The following is a 24,596-nucleotide window of genomic DNA, read 5'->3' as shown; positions in this document are numbered from 1 at the left end:
GGGAAGGAGTGATGCTGTACTCCAGTTTTTCACCGAAACATCGGTACCTCACAGCCAGAAGGACGTAAGTCACATTATAGAAATTTTACAGGAGAAAGGAAAAACTTTTTTTTTGGCTGATGCAAAGGATGTTGACGCACTCTTTTTTAAGTGGTAAAAAATTTAAAAGGATCTTTTAAAAAGAATTATGTTCACATAGATCGATGCGGAATAGTCTCCAAACAAAGCACTAATAGTGGAAAATAGCAATTTTTGGACTGGTCAGCCTGGCTCTGAAGTATAGATATAATAAGCGAAAACAAATCGATTTTAACGATTTCATAAATATTTTAGGAGGAAATACTCTCATGGGTCTCTCTCCCTGCAGCAAATGTTCATGCTTTATACATACCTTCTTAGTCCCTCGGACGAATGCTAAAGGTTAACATGATGCTCCTTTCCCCTTCAAATCAAAATAGTGGCTATGCCTCTGTTAAAACTGAAGAAAAAAAAAATGGGGAGAGGGGGGGGGTATGTCCATAATGTAATGGGTTTTAGGGAAAAACAGTTAGTCATATTTACATTCATGGGGTCATTTTGCTTAAGAATTAGCAAGAATGTAATTGGAGGTTGTTTTTTTTTTGCTGAGCAGTCGAATCATTTTTTTAAAACATAATTGCAAGGAAAATCTTGGGAATTGCCATCATGAGAAAATAACAAGTTATTTGGAGAAAATATTGACTAACAATTTTTTTCTGCAGATTTCCTTAGAAGATAGGCTTCAAGTAACTTGAGTTTTTCTCAAGTTCTCTGCGAAGAAATTTTTGAGATTTTTTTTAGAAAGTAACGACAATAACAATGATAAAAATATTTATTGATAAATATACTGATGCAGAATTTGTACATATAAATATAGCGGCACGAATTTTTGAAATCTGGTCAGGTCACCTTACTTAAATATTTTGCTAGGATACTTTTGAAAGGCAAAAGGAAGCAATTGCAACTCCAAAAAAAAAAAAATATTTGCATTCCTCCTTTTTGGAAACAATGCAATGCTGTCTCACAAATCAAGTTTTTTTTTTAAGTTGTTGGATTTTAGAAAAAATTCAGAATTTGTTCTGTTAAAAATTTGGCACGCTCGCTGTCTGCAAGTTTTCCCAATAGAATGATATTTTCTACAGCTTGGTGACAATCATTTGTTTCATAATAGGTCAGTTTCTGTCTCACTGACTGAAATTTAGTGGTCAACATCTTCATTTTTTCTCTTTCTTTTGCTAGTGCAGCTTCCAATTTTTGGAGCTGAACATCTTTTTTTTCCAACTCTTTCATTATGTTGTAACTAGTTTGTGTACTTGTGCTGGTAATATTGCTCACATTTTGTGTTGTTTCCCATCGTTCTTCAGAAACATGGCTGTTAGAAGCAGATGGCAAAAGTTCTGCTTCTGTGACGTTCTCAGAAACTTGGTCTTCAGTTTGTAGTGAACACACTGTCATCTGTTTAACAGCTTTTTTTCTGGATATGCGACTCTTGACCTTACATTTTTCATGTTTAGCTGTGGATGAGTTATTTTCTGTGCAAAGGGGGAAAATGGAGGGCACGGCCTTTTCTTTCAAGTCTTTGTGGTTATTAGCAATTGTTAATAAAAGTTCTGCATCAGCGATGTTCTCTGAAACTTGATCATCAGTTTGTGGAGCATCAATTTTCTTTTGTTTGAGAGCTTTCTCTCTAAAAGCATGACTTTTGAACTCCCATTTTTTACGTTTAGCTGTGGGTGTATTATTATCTGTAAAAGAGGGGAAAATGGAAGGCACACCATTTTCGTTCAAGCATCCGTGGCTGTTAGCAACAGATGATAAAAGTCCAACGTCAGCGATGTTCTCTTGAGCTTGATCATCAGTTCGTAGATCGTCAATTTTCTTTTGTTTTACAGCTTTTTCTCCTGAAGTACAAACCTTAAACTTAAACTTTTCATGTCTAGCTGTGGATGTATTATTTTCTGTGCAAAGGGGGAAAATGGAGGGCACAGCATTTTCTTTCAAGCCACTGTGGTTATCAGTAACTGCTAATAAAAGTTCTGCCTCAGCAATGTTCTCTGAAACATGAGCATCAGTTTGTGGAGCTTCAATTTCCTTTTGTTTAAGAGCTGTCTTTCTAGAAGCACGACTTTTGAACTTACATTTTTTATGTTTAGCTGTGGGTGTATTATTTTCTGTATAGGAGGGGGAAATGGAGCGCACAGCATTTTTGTTCAAGCGTCTGCTGCTGTTAGCAACAGATGACAAAGGTACTGGATCAGCGACTTTCTCTGAAACTTGATCATCAATTTGTCGCACATTTATTTTCTTCTGTTTCAGGGAAGAACATTTTTTTCCAGAGGTACGACTTTTGAACTTGCATTTCTCCTGTATAGCTGTGTCTGCATTAGGTTCTAATAGGGAGGGTACAGCATAACTGCTTAAGCGTCTTCTTTGAAGCGTTATAACAAAATCAGTTGATTTGAAATGCAAACTACAAACCCTGTTATAATTCTTGCCATCAGTTATTGTGGATTTATCCAAAGAAATAAATCTCAACCACTCTGCTCTCACTGAAAATTTTGATGGAAATTCATGGAATGAAATTCCATTTCCTTTTGCGCTTTTTGACTTACAAAATGGAACACAACAATAAGTTTTCATCCTTCAATATGAACTTCAAAATGTAATGCAAATATGATTTGTAATGAAGCAAAAATGACGATGAATTAGTCAGTCATCAATCTAGGCTAGCACTAAAAGAGTTAAGAAGCTGGACCTCTGTAAAATGTGAAATATTAATTAGAAAACATATTACAAAAATAACATGATATAAAGATATTTTTTAAAAGATTGTGGTCATTTGTTCTAATTATAAATTACATACTGCTCTGAAAGTAAAAAATTGTGTATTTGTACACAGAGAAAACTGAGTCACAATCAAGAATATGCCATGCAAAGTCATGAGTTTCGTACTTGCACAGTTGGTCGATTAAATACAAGTAAAAAAAAACTTTACTAACAAGTAGAGACAAAAAAGATTGTTCATTTCACTGGGGGGAGGGGGCTGCATATTAATTACCAGAGCTTTAGAATACCTCAATTTTTGCCTTTTATTTCCATTTTAAATGTCTCCCATCAAAATTACAGATTAATTTTATTTCCTACAATCTCAAAGAACGTAACATAAAAACTGAGGAAAAATACTAATTTTTACAGACGGCTTAGCAGCTGGCACCTTGCTAAGAAAATCTGGTAGCACTATTTGCTCATGTGTGTGTGTGTAATCAGGTTGTAATAATGAGTGCTCCTTTTTAGTTTTTACAAGTGTTTTTCACATACACTTATTTTCAGTTATAGTTATGTATGCAAGTGTTGCATATACTACCACGCCCGCAAAATTTTCTTATACAGGGTTAACCTGCCATTCCATTCTGTGGATAATCTGGAGTTTACTGTGCAAATTTAAGTTTATTAACTTTTTATTTAATTTTCAAATTGTTATTATTTAACTGAATATAATTTACTAGAATAAATAAAATTTAGTAAATTATGAAAATAATTACCTTTTCTTTAATCTTCAAGAATTTGAATTTTCCCTCAGCATAATTGAATTTAAAAGATGAATAGTCTACATCTAATGTGTGTCTAATTCCATTTTATAAAATCTTGCCAGATTCTTGAATTTTTTTCATTGCTATTATTTTATTCATTACTTTTTTTCCCTTGTGTGGAAAACGAAAGCCTTTGATTTGAAGAAACAAAAAAACATTTATAGTGGTACCTCCCTTAAGGGACATTTTTTTCTGGTTCCAGACCCTTTGAATTGGGAGCTCCATGTATTTGCCTCTGAATAAGGGACGCTCTATTTAAAGGACAGTTACAGCAAAAACTTTAAAAAAAGAAAAAATGTGTGAATGCATGCAAAGTATTGAATTTACTGGAATTTAAGGATTTAAAATTCAACTGGTAAAACTTTGACATTAACGTGTACTAATATGATGAATTTTTTAAAGAATTTTAAACTGCATGATTACGATGCATTATAAAATTCTTGCTAAAATTTACATGCATGTTTTCCCCTCAACGCAATTTATTCATGTAGGCTATTGGCTGATGGATAGCTTTGTGTAGAAAATTTGAAATGTGAACATTGATTGAAATTTATATTGTACTGAATTTTAAAATGCATGAAATCTAGCAAGTTAATGCAAGGAATTACTTCAAAATAATTCATGTGAGTTACAAAACCATACCATTCCCAATTTTTTAAATTAAGTTTTAATTATTAAAGGAATAAATTTTGAAATTTGTATAATTTTGAATTTTATTTAGTATACACAAACTATTTTTAGCATCTTATCATAATAGTTTATGTTTATTACAAAATAATCTGGGTTTAATACATTGCATACCTCAACTCAAATACCTCCACATAAGGGACACCTCTATTTAAGGGACAAAACTCCTGGTCCCCTTAGTGCCCCTTATTGAGAGGTTCTACTGTACTAATGTCAACAGAGCTGAGTTTGGTGAAAAATATTTGGGGGGGGGGGGGGGACTTACCAAAAGAAAAGGTATTTTTAAACCAATTTGCTTTATTCTAACAGTAATAAACTAAATATTTCAATATTTTGAGGTTGCCCATCCCTCCCAATATTTATTGAATATGTTAGCTAACATACTGTGCCATCAAGAAGGTTTGGTCAGTTTTCTTGCCAACAAAATATCATAGGTCCACATAGTTTCTGCATCAACATCAACAACTTTATCTGAAAGAAGGTTAAGAAAGTAACCACAATAAATGAATATTTAATCAGTTGTCATCTATCAACATAATTTTTGGATTGTCAAAACATTTTCAACACTTATTACCCAACTCTGACCTATTATTTTATCTAACATGATGCATATGTTACTCTGAACTATTAATACTTGACAATGTAAAATTTAGTTCAAACACTAATTGGTAAAAATATCTAATTTTCAACATTGATTTTTGCATTTTAGAAAAAGCAAAAAGGGGAAGGTGTGTTTAATCATGTAGTTACTGGCTTTTAAAAGTCAACTTCTCAAATTCACAGTTGGAAAAAAATAAAAAAAAATTAAAAAATATATATTAAATGTAGCAACAAATGGGGAGCATTCAGTCAAAAAATAAATCAGTAAAAAGAGATACCTTCAAAAATTTGATAATTAAAGGGAGTAAAAAAAAATTGGTTAATACTCATTGAGCATTGGAAGTTTCTTTTCTTAAATTCATATTTTCCTCATAAATTTCCAACTTAGATGAATTTTAAGAGAGACAAGATATGAGAGAATAAACACCTATACTTGGACCTTTATAAAAGTCAAAATTTCGAAAGTAAAAAAAGTTTTTATCTTTTAATTAAAGCATCTATGACTTATGTGGATAAACATAATGAAATTCTGATTAATTATATATGTGCTACTAGAGGACTTGACAGATGTTGTTCGGTTCAAACTTTGTAAATTGAAAAGTTAAAAAATTTCAATAAACTATCAAGTGCTTGAACCGTTTTAATGAAAAAAATAAGTAAAAAGAAAATGTTTTAAGCTGCTTGGTATCAGAATGCGTACAGTATTTATTATAACTTGATTTATCTAATGCCCACTGAGCAGTTGTTTTATTATTTTTTTTTTCTCCCATACTTGATGGCTTGTTCTTTCAGCCATACTCAAAGCATAAAAAGCGTCCTCAGATATTAAGTGTAAAAAACTAAAGACCCATCTAGAACAAACGGAAAATTCAGCAGCAACATCCGCCATATGAAAAAGAATAAAACAATCAAAAAAGTATCGTTTAAAAAAATGATAAAAGCATAGCTGCCAACTTGTACGATTTAGCCGTACATTGTAAAATTTTCGTAAGTTTTGTACGATCTTATGGCAGATTTGTACATTTTTAGGTTTTGGTTTTAATTTTACTATAAATTGCAAACAGTTTAAATTTTCTTTTACTTCCAACACTTTTGAAAGCAGAAAAACTATTGTTTTAAACAAGTTCTTGATAGATATTTTTTGAAAGCTTCGAAATCAGCAACTTTTCAAAGTTTAAGTTCAAAGAAATAAAATTTTATTTATTGACTTATGTTTAAATTTATGTTTTTTTTTTTGCTTATAAAGGCACAAATCATGTCAAGGCAAATTGAAAATTAAGCATTTGAAAATATTATAATACTTTAAATTTTAATACTTTGCTTTATGGTGGTCAAAAAAAGGTAGAAATATAGCCACCTTGCACACTATAAGATTCTTTAAGCTGGCATGTTGGCAGCTATGCAAAGGTAAAAATAGATCTCTGAATAAACGAAACCCCCCTTCCGATGTAAAATAAAACATTCTTCAACTAAAATGACATTCTTTAAAAACAAAAAATAATTCTTTGCAATTTGAAACATTTCGCCAAATAAACAAAAAATAAATAAATAAATAAATAAATAAATACATTAACAGTAGCTTTAAAATGTAAACAAATCTAGCAACTCTATTGTTTATAGCCAAAGTCCCCAAGCCACCATGTTATTGTAATCCAGCCGATCAGTGACTGAAGCTAACTCCGACCAATTAGTGGTCTGACCTTTTAAACAAAAACTTTTAAAACTTCATATATTGCCTAATGTGTTCTTTCCACCAAAGAACACATCACTTGAAGAACTTCAAGAAAGAACTTCCACTGCACTGATCTTTTGTGTGCAGAACTACCCTGTTGTAATTTATCTAGACGAAAATAAAATTTGATTCGTTTCTAAATTCCATCATCTTTTCCTTTAATAATGTACTGATAAGTTTGATAATCCCTAAAGTATTCTTGACATTGGTGCCAAAACTTAGATGGATCATTTGGTTAGGAAAACTTAAAGCACCGATCCGGTAACATGGTTCAACTACGACGACAGATGACACGTTTTGCTTGAACCTAATGAAAGAAACCCGATTTCTTCCAGTACCTTACTTTAAAATATATCACGGGACCAAAAATCGCTGCTTTTAAGAAATGAAGGCTTCATTCTCTCTCTCTACGTTTTATCTGTTCTCAATTGAAATATCACAGTAGGAAATTTCATCACAAAAAGCACAGCTGGGTTTCTTATTGTCCTTCGGCAATGGGTTAAATATTTATTTCAATTCTTGCTCAACAATAGGTTAAAATAAATATTAATCATTAGAGAGATATAACCATCCAATGTTTAAATTAATTAATCCATTAACAAAAACATTTCCAATTCGATCCATCTCGCTTCTAAACCATATTCGCAACAACTTAATCACACGCAAAAAAATTGATCGAAATCGGTCTAGCCGTTAAAAAGCCTTATGGTTCGCACAGAAGATTTTTATATATTAAGATTAAACCAGTAGAGTTCTTGAAAGGATACAATGGTGATGAATATCAATCAACAATTTCCCTCTTACAGCTTTCACAATTCCCAAACATATTAAAACATCACCATGGGTATAATTTTCTCTCGGAAGAGATTCTGTACGCTCAACTTTATTTAGCAGCAAGTGGGAAAATTCTTTGGCTTCCTCGCTCAATTCTTGATTATCTAAAAATGTATTAGACACTTCAAAAAAGTATAAATCATTAAATAAATACAAAATATGATATGAAATCCAGATCAGAATAATGTAAAAATCTATACTTTAAATTAATTTTCTTCAATTTCAGTACATAGTCCTTTATTATCATCAAATTCTTCTTGCGATTGAGAAGATTTAGAAACTGAAATGGGTATCTATCCTAACCTGTTGAACTTTTTTACTATTGATATCTGCTCGCCTTTCATCACTGTTAGACAAATGCCATATTAGGGATAAAGATGCTGTTCATTTATTAACAGCCTATGCAGATGCAGTAAATTTAACTCCAAATGACCTTGTAATGAATCGTACATCCCATAAGAAAGCAGGAGAAAATCTTCGAGAGGTAAAATCAGATTTCATGAATTTAAATTTAGGTTTTTTAGCTATTCCCTGGGATACAAAGCTACATCCAGATATAACTGGAAAAAAACGCCCATAGGCTTACCATGATAGCTTCAGGTTCCAATGTTGAACAGCTACTCAGAATTTCAGAGATATTTCTTCAGTTGTATATGATATCTTAGATGATTGCTCTTTATTGCTAACTGTTCAAGCTGTAGTGTTTTATACAGCGGCTTACAATACCGGCCGTATAAATTGTGCATGTAACTTTTAAGAGCAAAAGCTGAACGGTGATATATTGCATTTGTATTGCTATCATCATGCACTTGAAATCGTACTGCAGAGTTGTCTTTAAAGAAGTTCTTGCCTTTCTTAGTTCTCTAGACTCGATATTCCAATATTTAAGCGCTTCAAAATTTTGTGGAAAGATCTCCATCATTCAGAACTTATAATATTTCAATCAAGTACACATACCACTTAAATTCAAAAAGACGAAGTTGATGACATAATATTGTTCATTAAAAACAGAATTGATAAAGATCTTTTCCTTTAAGAATACAGAGAATTATCATAGTTTGTAATAATATTTCCTGGTGAAGTCTCTCTTACAGGGTTCACTATTCATATTTTAACAAGTTACATGTGCATCATATGTCTGGAACCATATCAGTGTTCCAGAGGCAAATAATTTGTGGGGAAAGCTAAAAATGCGAACATTTTATGCATATAAATGCAATATAAAAATGTTACAAAAATGCTTGTTTCTAACTACATTTGGTTTTAAATTTCTTCAATTATAAACACTTTAAAATCAGGCTTTTCCCATTTAATTTAATTTTATAACATAATTTAATAGAAAAATGAAAAAAATGTTATTAGGAAATACAAAAAACAAACTATCTGTTAATTTTTATTTCATTCTATTTCAAGGACACATTTCTTCTAAAAAAGTTCTTTCTTAAGTACATGCTAGACACAGCAGCACCCCCCCCCCCCTTGGAACTCTCGAAAGTAAACACACCACACGTTAATTAAATTTGTGTAAATGACGAAGTTCATATTGTTACAAAACTATATTACAAAGCAAAATGCAAACATTGAGGCACATTTTTATATCTGGTATATTATACTTCAAATAAAACTTGTGCTCCAAATTTTTCAAGACTAAATTCACAAGTCAACATTCAAAATTTCAAATCACATGCTATAGTTTGCAGTTGATTTTAATAATTATGGAGTACCACATTGTTATATAAATTTGCTGCATAATAATCTTGCGTTTATTCGACAAAAAAATTTGAAGTGAAAGTAAATGTTGGACTTTTGAGATGTTCATACAGTAATTAAATTATGGGCAATCATCCTTTCATTCTGGCCAAATCGCCAAAGCCTTAAATATTCAGTGCTCAGAATATATTGATATTATTAGCATACTTCATCCTATATTGAACCTGCACCTGCTGGACTCTGTTGATGCAGTTAGTATGTGGTGAACAAGAGCGGTGAGAAAGGTAGTAGCACTGATGCCACTGGAATTAGTGAAAAATATATTAGAAAAAATAGATTTAACTATGTCAAATATTTTTTTTGTGCGCCAAGGGGGGGGGGGGGGCAAAGTTTGTACTTTTTTTGGAGGGGGTCCGGGGAGGTCTGAAGTTTGGAAGCCTCAGTTATAAAGAGTTGTGAATCAAGTTGTACAAGTTTTTAAAAAAGATGTAGATCCCGGAACTCGTTGATTCCTTTGTCAAACAATTGTAATTCATTAAAAAGTTTAAAACTAAACATATAACTTTAATCAATAAACCAGAGGAGGTACACCACTCCACTGAGCATCCCTTTTACTACACCCCTCGACTTAAAAAAAAGTATATATTGAAGCAAAAGCTTAAGAAAATCAAATAAATGGTGAACTTCTATATCTTTTTGAACATTCAGGCTCGTTGCAGGATTGGAAAATATTATTTTATTTCAATAATCTTTCTTTTGTTTTTTAAGTACTAACCAAGAGCAACTTTTCCATCCTATAGCATACACAAGACATCCAAACAAAAATGTAAAAAAATTTAAAAAATCAAAAAAACTGAAATTCTCAATTTTTTTTTAAATTTTCAGGTTTGTTGTGTGTTTGGAAGAGATTATACGATTCAAATCATATAATTTTTATTGTTAATAAGTAATCCTCCCGATTAGCAATCACCCTTCCACTAACAGACAAAAGTTACGCAATCCCCTAACTATCCACTATTTAAAGGTACAACAGATGCAGTAACAATTTGATCTGAAAAAAATAAAATTATTAAAACTTTTTGAGACTTAAATGCTAGCTACAGTTAAAAGAATTATCCTCAGATTTCAATCTTACAAGAAAGCAAACTTAATAAACTTTCAAAGCATTACGTGTATCATCTCACATCAAAAAAGCATACTGCAAAATATCAATATATAAATATTGAAAGTACAGTGCCCGCCGCTTATTAAAATCACATTCGTTCTGAGGGCATTTAATTTTAAATGGCTGATTTTATAAATCAGCATGCCTACACTCATTTAAAAAATGAAAGGTTTTGAAGTTTAAATACTCTATAAACAAAATGAAATACTTCATTTATTTTTGCTTTAGGTGTTTCAAATAAAAATGAGGTGCATATTTTTAATTGCATAAGGGTCTTAATCCAATAGCAATATGCCAATATTTTAATAGAATTGGAGTGTAAAGATTCAAAATCGTTTGTAAGTGAACAAAATGTTTTGTAACTTTCTCAACATTATATTTTCCTCTTTACTCTAAAGTGCATCATATAATGTCAAGCGCTTTACTGACATTTATTAAACAGGGGAAACTTGGTACTGTGATTTCTTCATCTTCTGAGATGGATTCCGCCACTTCATGGTGCTTCTTTATCATTTTTTTAAGTATGATGTCCAAAAATGATTTTATAAAACGGCAACAATGATTTTATTAAAGAATGGTTTTAACATGTTTTTATATTGCAATGATTCTGTTCTTACAGATATGATTTTAAAAAGTGGCTGATTTTATAATCCAGTGATTTTTTTAGTGGCGGGTGCTGTACCAATATGAGTACAGGGTATCTGCTACATTTTGAGTTTTGAAATCCATGACTTTCCCTGACTTCTGCTCGTAATTTTCTATGACTCACAGGATGCAATTTTTAAAGAAAAAAAATAGTTTTCGCAAGAATATCTAACTTAGTGTTTTGTGAAAATCAAACCGTAACCATCTGATCTATGCTTTGGACATATGTTTCTAAACATTCAAGTTAAAGCGAAACGTAACTAGTTCAGCAATTACTATAATCAAAAAACAATTAATGCGACAATGACTAGTGATACACATGAAATAATTGTAGCTTTTAATTAATTATTTTGTTACTAAATCTAAAATTTTTTGGCGAGATTTTTTTTTGGATTCCAAAGCATCATACATTTTTATATTCGTAAGAATTTACATGTGAGCAAATTTATTATTCTTTTCGAAAAATCTGATACGATACACAATAACTTTCAGGGCTCTCAACGCATTTTAGCTTCAGAAAAGTGTAAAAGAGGACCATTTTCAATCAAAAAGGGACTAAAGAGGATCAGTTAGGATCAAAAAGGGGACCTTGGGAGGATCACTCATAGTTAAACCCAGGGAAGCACCAAAAGGCAAATTAGTTGCCAGCTGGGCTAAATTCGTAAAGATAATTCGTTAATTACCTATAATGATGATACAATTCCTTTATCATCTGTAAAACTGACCTTTTTATCCATTGAATAATATTATTTACACAAAAATTTGGAAAATGGCTGTTCTTCAGACTTTCACAGCTTATGAGCAGCGAAATGTTATTCGTTTTCTACGGAGCAACGGACAAACACAAATAGCAATTCGTAGGGAAATGCTCCCACACATGGGGAAAAGTGTCTCTCTTGAAGAGACACAAGGGGTGTTTGTCTCTTTTGCTTCATAGTAAACAAATAACACTTCGCTGCTCATAAGCTGTGGACGTCTGAAGATGGTCCATCATCTTAAATGACTGATAGCAGCTCCGCTCTTCCGAGCAAAAAGCAGATACGGCTGGTACGGTTAATGGAACTGTCACTGCTTGGAATGTACATATTTGTTTTGTATTCCCAGCCATATTTTGGCTTAAAAAAATAGGCACAAAGACTTTTTGATTTGTCCTCGTAATATAACATAACTGCAATGGGTATAGTTGAAGAAGAAATGATGCAGGCTGGGTGTGTGATGTAGAAGGTTATGAGAAACTTCTTTGGCAGTATGCCACAGCCACCTCAGTCTCATTTCAGTCCCCTGCACATTACAGCAAAACATTATAGTTCCCTGGACTTTCAACGGCACCCCTGGTGACCCCCATGCGCACGCCTCTGTAAACAGATACATGACAGATTATTTCTATGTGAAATTCAATCTCTACAAGTGAAATTCTGAAATTACATCAAGATTCACCGTCAAATCTGTTGAAAACAATGAAATCTGTAACTGCTAAAACATGTGGCCTTCATTTTTCAAGAGGACTTATCTAACAAGTTGAGATTTTGGAAAAAAGATTCTACTGGGCAAAAAATGGTTTCGATTTTCAACATTCATGATGTTTAAATATTCGATAGAACATTAAAGCAACGGTTTCAGGCTAGCTATTTTATTGACAGTTTTCAAGGAAATATTGCAAAGTAACGCTTGTTGGCTGAACTACCTTTGCCAATATTGAGTATAAAGGGAAAATTTTCATATTGTAGGAAGAAATAATACATCAAGATAGTTATTCAGTGCAATTTTGAACACAATCACACTAATATGTACATTGAACTTGGTACACAAAATTAGACAAGAGAAGGATAGAAAAAAAGAGATTTCCATGAAGGATATATTTGATGAATATGAATATAGTTTAATACACATATAAAACTTTTGCTTTTTTCCACAGTTTGCAAGTTTTTGTATCTTTTTTTTTATTTTTTTTACACCAGAATTTATTATTTCACAAAACCAAGACGAGAGAAAGAGGAAAATACAAGATGTCTTTTCTAAAGATAAGGAATTTATGAATACGGACTTCACTAATTATTTTGTCACTTTGTTATGTTATTTTTTACTATCATAAATGAGTTTGAAACAAATCTGTTTCACTTGATTTACATTTTCATCACTCTAAACTAGTCTTTCAGGATATTTATTGCAGAAAAGGCATAAGTCCAAATTAAAAAAAAATAATTAATTTCAGTGATGAACTGAAACGTAACTTAAGGTGAGGTAATGATCCAACTTGTGGCGAGATTAGTCATGAAAAATTTTGTTAGAGTTTAGTTATTTCCGAATAAAATAATCACTTTTTATTGATTCCTGAAAAGTTGCATTATTGGGATTTACGCCCTTTCTGAAATAATCGATTTACATATTTAATAATAATTACTATGTACAATCAATCCAGTGAGGGACGCAGTGAGTGCAGAACCCAAAGAGATCTGCATGGAGCTGCAAAGCATTTCTGAGGGGCTGGCAAGTGACAGTGAGCAGGAGGCGGTATCCCACTAGTATTTTTAGTTATCTTACTCCATTAAAAGTCAGAAGACATAATCAAGAACATGATTTCGGAATATAAAATATAGTGCAAGAAATTATACCTGAGTAAACATACCATTTTGCACTTTTTTTTCTAAGTCTTTAATTTTTTCAATCACAGTTGATTCCTTATGCCATGAAACACAATCAATTTTTGCTGAGCCATCATCAACTGTATGCAATAAAAAGAAAATAAATATTAATACAAAAAAAAAACATTCTGAACACTAAGCAAATAGTTTGATTTCTTTAATTTTAATAAGAACTGTTTTGGAAAACTGAAGTGTATCAAGGATACATTAATACTTTTATCTACGGGGTGATCCAAACGTTAGTAGGCTCTTTAAAAGCTCGTAATACGAGCCATTTACAATAAAACGAGGTGGTTTGTACACAAATGCTTAGAAGCATGGGGTATTTTTGTTTAATGGAAAAATAATTATATACATGTAATAAATATAAGTAATATATATATTAGTTATACACTTCTGACTAAAATGTAGGTCTAGTGAATATAAAATGCAATTGCATAATGCATGAAAACAAACAAGTTGATTGCATATTATCTAGACTCAGAGGATGTTGTTTTGATGATACTTTGAGAAACACTTTTGCACAAGCGATTTTCGAAGATTCAAAAAGCTGAATTTAAAACAAATTTCGATAAAATGTTATCTTTAACTTCCGAGCTCAAACATGATGCTTTTCTTCACAAAGTGTTTTCAGAAAACTTCTAGAAAAATGAAGAATACACAAGAATGGTCCCCAAGGTCTCCAGATTTTACACCTAGTGACTTTTGGTTGTAGAGCTATTAAAAGTCATGTGAGTAACACAGATTGGCTTACTTTGACCGAGTTAAAAGAAGCAATCATGTACCAGTTACACCCTTGGAAATGCTTTTAAAGCTGTACAGGGTGTTTCCTATCACCTGACGGCTTTAACTCTCAATGGTTTCAAACACGTTAAGCAGCTATTATATTGAAACACTTCTTTTGATTAAAACAAGTTGTATTATAATAATTTCAATTGTGCAATTTGCGCCATAATACCCCCTTTCCTTCAGATACATTACTGTATGTATAAATTTTGAAATATTAAATTTATCTCCAAATGTTTAAATTTTTCACAAAAAAGGGATCTGTGAAAAATCCTGGACAGTTTTGGACAAATGTCTTTTTGTTTTCGCCACTTTAGCCATCACTGGCAAAAATCTAATCTTACTGGGCGGAAAAAACAAGCTTTAAGCAAGAAAGGGAAACTTCCTTCCACTTTTAAAATGTTTCTAAGGGTTTTGCTGGTTTCTGTTCAGTTACATGCTAAGTTTTCAAATCAGCCTAAAAATATGAAGAGATATTAAAAAAGAAAACTTAATGCATAGTAGACGCTAACTGTAAATACATAGGCCAGGGGCTCGCTACCTCTAAGGGGGTCGCGGAGCATTTTTTAAGGGGTCGGGACATTATCCCTCTATTTAAAAATGAATCATTGCATAGTTTAAAAATTAAAATGCATAGGAGAAAACTAGCATCATTTTAGAGTAGCATCAATAATTGAGCGCGATGACGAATGCAGGAGTAAAACTACAGGGATGCAGCAGCTTCCCCTCCCGTTCCCTCTCATACCAAAGTACCTGACCCCCAACTTCCTCTAAAACTATTTTAAACTTTGGTTCAGGGACTTTGGTCTCCACAAATTTCCGCGAAAGAGTGACGAATCCAACTCTCTCTAACATCATTCAAAATCGTCTAAAATTTCATTTTTGGAACTTCAATTTTGAACAATTTCTGTGAGAGATTCTTTAAACCTCCAATTCTTATCCTGAAAGATGTCTTGTAGTTGCGTTTTTAGGATGGAACTTAAGAAATATTGTGGGAAAAGCCATGGGAGTGCACGGGGGGGGGGGGGGACACTTGTTGGCCCAGGCCCGAAGGGGGCCCACGATTTTCAAAATGGGGGTGAATGATATGTAGAGATGTTGGGGTGAACGGTATGGGGGGGGCAGGGAGGGGCTGTAAAAGTCGGTTGTTATGGGATTGAACATTTCTTTGCACACCCATTGGGAAGAGCCTCGAGCCCCATCTCGTCCCCTAATAGCCAGGAAAAGGGTTTTTATGATTTTATTTCCGAAAAAAAAAAAATCCAGGGGGGTGCGTAATGTCCCCCTTTACATTATTAAAGCTTGTATGAAATTTTGTTTTTAGGGTTTGAATTTCAAAAAAATTAAATTTGTGGTTCCCTGAACAATTCTCCTTGTCATAAAAAAACCTACTACTCTTTTTCTGGACTTAAAATTTCGAAAATTTCCTTCGCAATAACCCCAACATTATCTCCCTTTACATCATTAAAATTCATCTAGAAACTTCAATTCCAAAAAAAAAAAAAAAAAAAATCAGGAGAGGAGGCTTTGAATCAAAGCTTTTTTCTTAACGTTTACGAAGATAGACTATGATTGCGTTATTAGAGCCTCAAATTCAAAAAATTTCCAAGAAAACCCCATCACCCAAACCTCTTTTCTTCTCTTAACTTCAGCAAAGATAGTCTACAACTGAGCTTATTAAGGACATTTCATTTTCATTTTTGAAAAATTAAGAGAGCATCCCCGAACTTCTTCCTCCCTTTCCATATAGTTTAAAATTGTCTAAAACTTCATTTTTAGGACTTCAATTTCAAAAAATTTCAAAGGCAAAGTCTCTGAGCTTAAACAGTTCATAAAAGTCTCAGAACCTCTCCTCCTCCAAACATCACCAGAGATTGTGTTAACTGTAGTTTTGGAACTACAATTTCGAAAATGTTTGGGGGAAGGACCTTCGCAAATCTTATACGTACGACTTTAGGTTCATGCTGTTAATTCTCTTTCTCCCCTTACATAACACAGTTCAATTGATTGAGCATATGGTATGCTAATAATGACACAATGCATGACATGCGCATACACTCACACACACGCACACAGGGCCGGACTAACACTCCGTTACTTTGCGCCCCAGCACGGAGTCAAAACTTTTGACAGGGGCAAAAATGCCAAATCAAAGTAAGAATAGTATCGCAGCCAAGTTTCTGAAATGAAAGAAAAGAAAAAGATCTGATGTGTGCATCACATGACATCCTTTTACATGAATTTAATGATAATAGAAATGCCTTGGAGTAAGCAAAGATACTTTAAATATTTTTGCCCCAAGTTTCCCAATATTGAACATTTTAATGTGATTCAATGGTTAACTCTCAAAGTATCGCTAATAGTGGCCAAAATGAAATCAAATTAAAAATTAGAAAAAAAAAAAGCCAAATTTTTTGTTGACAAGTTGGCAAAAAAAACTTGGTGATATGATGCCAAGTGTCTGAAAAAAATTATAACACCACTTGAGTTTGCATTGATATTAACAATTATTTCCCCCCCAAAAAGGTGTAAAATACCCCCTTAGGTACATCCGAATGCAACCAAAAGGGGAGGTACACAACTAGACCCCACTAGGGATCTATGTACCAAGTTTCAACTTTCTAGGACATACCGTTTTTGAGTTATGCGAGATACATATGCACATACACACATACATACGCACATACAGACATCGTGAAAAAACTAGCAGTAATTGCTTCTTTCATAATGGATATTTTGGGTGTCCATACGTTCTTAGAGATATATCCACGTGTGGTTGGGTTGAAAAAAACTCAACATTCATTCGGGGGCGAGCAAAATGAAAATTAAGGCCTATTTTTGGGCCAAAATTGTTTTGTGGATACAATACTTCCTTTATTTCATAAAAGGAAGCAAAAAGAAACTTTTCTGAAAAATTTCCAAAAATCAAAATAATCCAATCACTAACCTAACATTTTTCAATGCGTTACACGAGTAACAGCGACCAAATGAAGGACAGTTTTTTCTTTTTCTTTTTTACAAAAATATAGCAAAACATTTTATGAGGTGATAGAAGAAACATCTGAAATAAATCCCCATTCAAAACTGTTTTTTTTTAATACAAGAGCAGTCTATATTTCCAAGGCATTTTTTTAATACAAAAAGGTACGTTTATATGAAGAAGGAGCGATGAGAAATCTCCCCGTTATCAACTCTACAGTCAGTCGTGGTCAGCATATGAAGTACAAAGTTAGTGATATTGTAATTTTGAATATGGCAGGACTTTGAATACCATTTTAAACGATATTTTAACAGTCCCCCATCCCTCCTTTATGTCTAGTTTTTAAAGAAAGGGGCTGTCCATTTCTTTTTAGCGATGGTGAAATAAAAACCTTTGCAATATATAAATTTAAAAAAAAAAAAGATGAGTAAAACTCAAAAATATTTTTTTCTATGAAATTTAAATAATAATAATAATAGCACTAAAAATCAAATTTAATATTATTTAGGAACATACGAGAATATATGTTATTAAAATACGTGTACGTTTAAACCTTTTTTAGCGAAAAGAAAAAAAAAGCACTCAGTACATTATAGTAAAAACTGGCAAGTCTCAGTTTTTTAAATAACACAAATAGTTAAAATTAACATGATTGTTTCATAGTGGCCACCTATCTTCTTACTTAGGCCACAGATGTTTGTATCAAAAATATAAGGGTGAAAAACTAAAAATTTCATACTTGAAAACAAGGGGGGGGGGGGTCCTACAACATGTTTTATTTAAGATAAATAAATGTAGGAGAGTATCCTAGGAGAGAGAGGAAGGGTGTCGCCTATCCTAATCCATTCCTTTCATGCACCAAAGATAGCTTAAAACTGCCTCTTGGATCTTCAATTTAGAAAAATTTGCTAATGAAAGTCCTCGAACCATGTGTACCTAACATCATTGGAAATCGTCTAAAATTGCATTTTTGGGAGTCAACTTCAAAACTTTTATTGAGAAGTGTCCCGAACCCCATGCCTTCCCCTAACGTCATACTTCCGAAACACGTGTTTCCTAACTCAGTTTTGAAGATTATTGAAACTTGCATTTTTAGAACTTCAAATTTGAAAATTCCCTGGGAATGCCCCGAAAAACTTTTCTATCCCCTAACGATACAAAACGAAGAATGGAATTTTTATACTTTCAATATCGAGAATTTTCCAAGGCACAGCCCTCACTAAACCTCTCAAAATCTAAATCAATATTAAATATTAAAAATTTCAATATCAACAAATTTCTGAAGATAGTCCATGAATGGAAATGCCTCTCCAGACATCCTCAAAGAGAGCCTAAAATGCATTTCGAGGGCTTCAAATTTTGAAAACATTCTGAGGAAAAATCTTTGATTTAACGTCATCACAGAGGACATACAATTGCTAATTTAATACTTTAAGGTTGAGAAATTTCCTGGCGAGGGTCTCCATACCCTACCCGCATCAATATCATTAAATATTTTTGAAAAATTTCTTTAAAGCCATCAAATTCTTTACATCTTCACTAGCCAAGCCCTCCTCATCCTAACATCATCGACGATCGTCTAAATTGCTTTTTGAAATTCATATTTCCAAAACTTTTCTTGAGAGAATCCCGGAATCCTATAACGTAGTCAAAGATGGCGTACAATTTCATACACAAAAAATTTCCATGGGATAGTCTTGGAAGTCATAAAGGCGTTTTTAGGACTTCAATTTCTAAATATTTCCATGGAAGTCTCACGAGACTCACTCTTAACCGAATTTTTTTTTGTCGGACTTAAATTCCCTTTTCAGGACTTCAATTTTAAAAGCCTCCGAGTAAAAGTCCCCAAAAAATGTTTCTGGAAATTCAATTTCGAAAAATTTCCGTAGGAGTCCCTCAATCCATCTCTTCGAGAAAGGAGCTAAAAGTATCTCCAATCGATCTCTCTGTCTCCCCCTCCCCCGCCCCCCCCATATTATTTTAACTTTCAACTGCCGGCTCTATCTTTTTCGGCTATAGGCATGCTGGAATTTGGTACTGATCTCCCGTGATGTTTTTCATAGTAGGTAACTTACAATCTTAAAGACGTTTCGAAATCGATTATAGAAATAAATTCTGAACTGAACTTAAGCATTGCTCTTAGAATTTTACGAACTCTTTCAAGAAGTACTGGCTCGCTGGTAAGGTGGCAAAGTAAAGAAGAATGAGAATTATTTGCAAATAACATCGCAAACATGCTTGTCAGACCTGGTTGTCGTATGAACTGAGTATTGAACTAAGTATTAACTCGGTTACTGTTGAGCTGTTATTGTATTGGAAAAAAATTTCAGGAATCATTAATTTGTTTTAAAAAGTCATCTGAATTGCTCCAGTTAATTGTTTTTCAAAATAAAGTATTTTTAGTAAATATTTTTTGAAAATATTTATTTTAATAACCGTATTACATATGTGTTACTTTTTCTTACGTTTGATAAAATAAATAGAAATAAAAGTTTTCTATATGGGACTGAGGAGAGGGGAGATTATCCTTACCATTTTATTAAATATAAGGGTGCAATTTTTAACTTTCGCACGGAGTGATTCAAAAGCTAAACCCGGCCCTGATGCACATAAATATTTTTACATATATAATGGGGAACACATAAGGAGTTACGGGTTGTTTAGTTGTTCAAAAAAGGGGCGTGACTTGAAAAAGGTAGGGAACCACTGACATAGGCGAACCAAATCAACTTTTAACTGTCTACTATGGGTAAAACCGTGTGGTTATCACTGGTATGTTGATAATGAAGACGAAAATAATGATAATTATTGGAACTGACATTAAAGAAAAAGAAAATTAAAAACAGAAAAAATTAAAGATGTAAATTATACATTACTAGTGTAAATTGTCCTTTGAGAAAACTTCCTTATACTAACTATAACACCCAACACTTGAATCTTCATCAAACACTTTGAGGTTTCAGACTTATGAACCACATCTGGAATGTGAACAAAAAAGAGCAACTTTTAGTCAAAATTTCTTTTGTATCATACATTATTAAGAACATAAAAAAAGAAGTACTCAAGCTTAAACTGATTCAAGCATTCAAAAATCAAATTGTGATTTGTTATAATTGTTTTATTGTAGCGCACAAAAACTAAAAGGGGTCAAACAGTTATTTTCTCATTAGTTTTTTCTTCAGTCAATATTTTGGGCATCAGGTAACAATAAAAGTGTCTTTTGTACAAAAAAAAAAAAAAAAAAAAATAGGAATACCCAGAGAAGGAAAAATTTCAAGCAATACTTCTGAAAATGTAACAGACTTTTCAGTCAGCAAAATTAAAGAACAGTAACCAGTTAAACCAATAAAACAATTCCTTAGTGTACTATTTGTTCAATACATTAACAAAAAATGGGGCTCAGAAAATTATTTTAAAATTATAAATTCTTCCAACAACAACTAAATGATGAGCCATTTTACACTCATGAAACCGGGCTCACGCTCCAGGACACTCACGAAATAGTTTAAGAAGTAAATAAGTTATTTGATTTCTAAGATATATTCACATAAAATACAGGGATATTTCGATAATGGGGAATCTACTGCTTTTCATTTCAAATCTAAACAAAGAGACCAGAAACATCTATTCACATAGGTTTACTATAAATCAGCAGGGTTATAAAAATAAAATTATTTACGCCAAAAATAAAACAAGGGTTCATACACTTGTGGTTAAAAAAAATTCCCCGACTTTTCCAGGTTGTTTTTTTAGAAAATTCAAGGTTACTCGCTTCATTAAAAAAATTAAATTTAAAAAGCAATATTTTAAAAATAATTGAAACTGTTTAAAGTAGCAATGTGGAAGAAGTGAAACTTTTCCCCTTAGATTAAAAAATAAATGAATAAATCTTAAGTTTGAAAATATTGAAAAAAAAAAATTTTTTTTTGTTCTTTCTTTTCTCTCTCAAAATTTTGAGTTCTTTTCAAAAACTTTGTACAAAATTGTTTTAATTGGTTTACTACATGTTGAAAACAAAGTACTTTCAACTTGTTTTAGCGGTTCTTCGATGTCACGTGTCATGCGTAATACTAGCGTTTTGCTGTAGTCATGCAGCAATTGTAACCCACTTTTGATTTACAATTCTTTTTATCTTATTACTATATAACACAAAAAATATCGAGTAAAATACAAAGCTATTTTCAGTTCAAATATGATTAACTTGTTGCATTGATTGGCATAACATGTAATGCAAAATAACAAAAATAAACATCAGCCGAACATAGGCCAATGCCAATAATCATCATTTTTTTCTTTCGCATATTAAAGGATGCTTACATTAAAATTAAAAATTTTCTTCTCTAGAAAATTAGTTTTTAAAAATTCATAATTTGTTGCACATTTTATGTTACTTTCAATAGTTTACAATGAGATAAACATCCAATTCTGTTTTGGAAGTAGGGGCATTCCACGGTATTTTTGACATTTATGTAGTCCGTAACGTGACCTTTTTTGCCATAACTTTTTAATTTACTATTTGATTAGCTTATTATTTTATTTTGATCTTTTCCTACCAACACACCAGCTCAAATTAAAATAATTTGCAAATCAAACGGTAAATAAAAAAGTTATGGCAAAAAAATGTCATGTTACGGACTCTACATAATGTCAAAAATATCGTGGAATGCCCCAGTAATGTACAGGGTTCATACTCAACTTTGAAAGTCAAAAGTAAGGAGTTTTTAAGGAGTTTCGCAGGAGTTCATTACATTTTTTAAGGACTAGTTACCTGTTTAAAGATGTATTTTTTAAAACTTATTTCAGAAAAAATATGTACAACTCTAATATTATTTACTTTTGTTTTCATACAAAACATTGAACGCACAAACATACTAAATTTATAGTAAAATATGCATTTACTGCATTTTCTTTGATGTGAGCCGCCTCGGAATCAAATTCAAATACAAGGGGGGGGGGGGGGGTACATAAAAGAATTTATAGAAGCAAAAAAAAAACATTTTAGAATGGTACTTTAGCAAATCTACAAGATGTTATTTTACAAATAACTATCTACATAATCGACATAAAATTGGAAAAAAAAAATTCGGATGTGGGGAAGAAATTTGTCTAACGAAAAAATCGGATTTCCGGTATTAGCAGACGAATAATTCGGAATTTTGGTAAAGTTAAGTACAACATAATCACTTCTATCGGATTGGCGATAGAAAAACATCTTTAAGGTCCTGTAGAATAAAAAAAATAAGGAGTTTGTACGGAAATGATAGCAAAATTCAGGAGTTTTAAGGGCCCTTATTTTCTTTTCTTAAAAAGCAGGAGTTTATAAGGAGTTTGTCAGGAGCGTACGAACCCTGATGTATGTAAGCGAACGTTTGTGTATGCGCATGTGTGTAGGCGTTCATGTGCGTGTATGTAGGGGTGTATGTGTGTGTATGTGACAGTGCATAGGTATTCATGTGTGTAGGCATGTGTGTGTGTGCAGGATATGGTAGCAACCAGGAGACGGTTTTCGCTAGAGGAGCAGCATCGGGAGGGGCTGGTCGACGGTGGGGCTGCAGAGGAAGGCGGGGGGAAAATAAAATCATAGACATCAAAACCGTCAAGTAAGAACAATAAGCATTTCATAATTGCTCAAAAATAAATAAATCTTCATGAAACCACGATTCAGTTGAAAAGTTTTTAGCATATTTGCATCCAAGGCAATAAGTAAGATTTAAGAACAAAATTTTTCATTTTTCAAGAAAATTATTTAAAATAATAATAATAATAAAATTTAAAATAAAATTGCAGCACATTTTGCATTATTTTCAATAGTTTGCAATTAAAGAAAACGTCCAATTCTGCTTTGATTTTGGAAATTAGGCATTTAAAGTTAGTGTCTACTCCCATCTTGTGAATGACCAAACATGGCGACTACATTTCACACATGGCTGAAAAAACTTTCCGACCAAAGAAACAACTTTCCCCGATCGACCCTCCTATCTTCAGGCTTGTGCTTCCGAATCATTTTTTCCAAGAATTTTTTTTCTTAGGAACTCTTGAGGGTCATAAAAGGCGGCGGCTGCGGAAATTTTTATTGGGTCGCCACTTTTATTGCTAGCGTCATTTTGCCTCAAAATTCTCACAATTTTTTTTAGGAAACAGCGATAAAAATGAAGATTAGATCTCATAAAACAAAATTCCCTGCGAAAAAAATTTTTTTTGGGGGCAAATTTGGAAAATTCCCTGACATTTTTACCAGTCTCATTTTGCCTGACAATTCCAGGTTTTCCCAGAGCGTATGAACCCTGGAGACGACCGCCCCAGATTCCTAATTATTGAAACATCTTCTAAAATACTACAAGATGATTACCAAGAGAAATACTGTTGAAAATTTCGCAGATAAAAAACTTCCTGTACGAAGTTGGTGTGCACATGCTTTAAACAATAGTCTCTTTTTCCATTACTAACGGAATTAGTTTAACAACAGAGACCCCTAACAACATAAAACCGATTATCCTCATATCATCTAAACCTTAATTAAAAAAAAAAAAGTACATTAAGTATTGGAAAATACTCGCAATTTGGCACAAATCCACACGTTCGGTTAGAGACCGAAAGATTCTGAAAGCGTCAGGGTGAAATAGTGCAATATCTTCGCTTTTCTGTATGATTTTCTTATCGTTTATGCTGCCATCTAGTGGATAAATGTACAAGTATCAATAAAAAATTAATATAAAAATAAGGTTGCAAAGCCCTATTAATGGAAGTTCTTCTTTCTTTTTTTTTAGTATTCATTTGTTCTTTATAATTAGCAAAAATATAAATATTCAAATAATTAAAATGGCTAATAATTTTATTTACGGTGGAAAAAAATGAAAAAAATACCTTTTCATTTACGTGCATGATTATTTAAATTGGATAGTGCAATCTTATAAAAGAGAAGAAGAATGCATTATTTTTGTTACTCTTGGTATAAATGGGTGAATAAATAAATTTTCAAATTCAGTAATATTTTAACATGATAAAATTCAAATTGCCTGCACTTGTTAGTATTAGTAAAAATATTCAAATAGACAAGAATAAGAGGTAGCATTATTAAAGGTTTTTTTCATTTGTGTTATACTGAATAAGTACATTGCGCATTCACATGAAATGGACTTAATATATTTAACAGCTACGATTCATGAAAATAGAATTATTTTCTTTCTATTCATTTACTTTTTACAAT

The 24,596-nt window shown here is 32.3% G+C and overlaps 1 long non-coding RNA gene across 1 annotated transcript; it reads right to left on the bottom strand.

Annotated features, from left to right (window-relative positions):
- Positions 1-2,726: 2,726 nt before the first annotated feature.
- Positions 2,727-7,560, bottom strand: LOC129232261 (uncharacterized). The gene is made up of 3 exons (XR_008581333.1): positions 7,395-7,560; positions 4,680-4,766; positions 2,727-2,775 (listed from the first exon to the last, which is right to left on the bottom strand). It is a non-coding gene; the product is annotated as an uncharacterized LOC129232261 (long non-coding RNA).
- Between the last annotated feature and the right edge of the window lie 17,036 nt (positions 7,561-24,596).

The sequence above is a fragment of the Uloborus diversus genome, unplaced genomic scaffold, assembly GCF_026930045.1.
Source record: "Uloborus diversus isolate 005 unplaced genomic scaffold, Udiv.v.3.1 scaffold_1128, whole genome shotgun sequence".
NCBI lineage: Eukaryota > Metazoa > Arthropoda > Arachnida > Araneae > Uloboridae > Uloborus > Uloborus diversus.
This window is presented reverse-complemented; position numbering and strand designations above follow the sequence as displayed.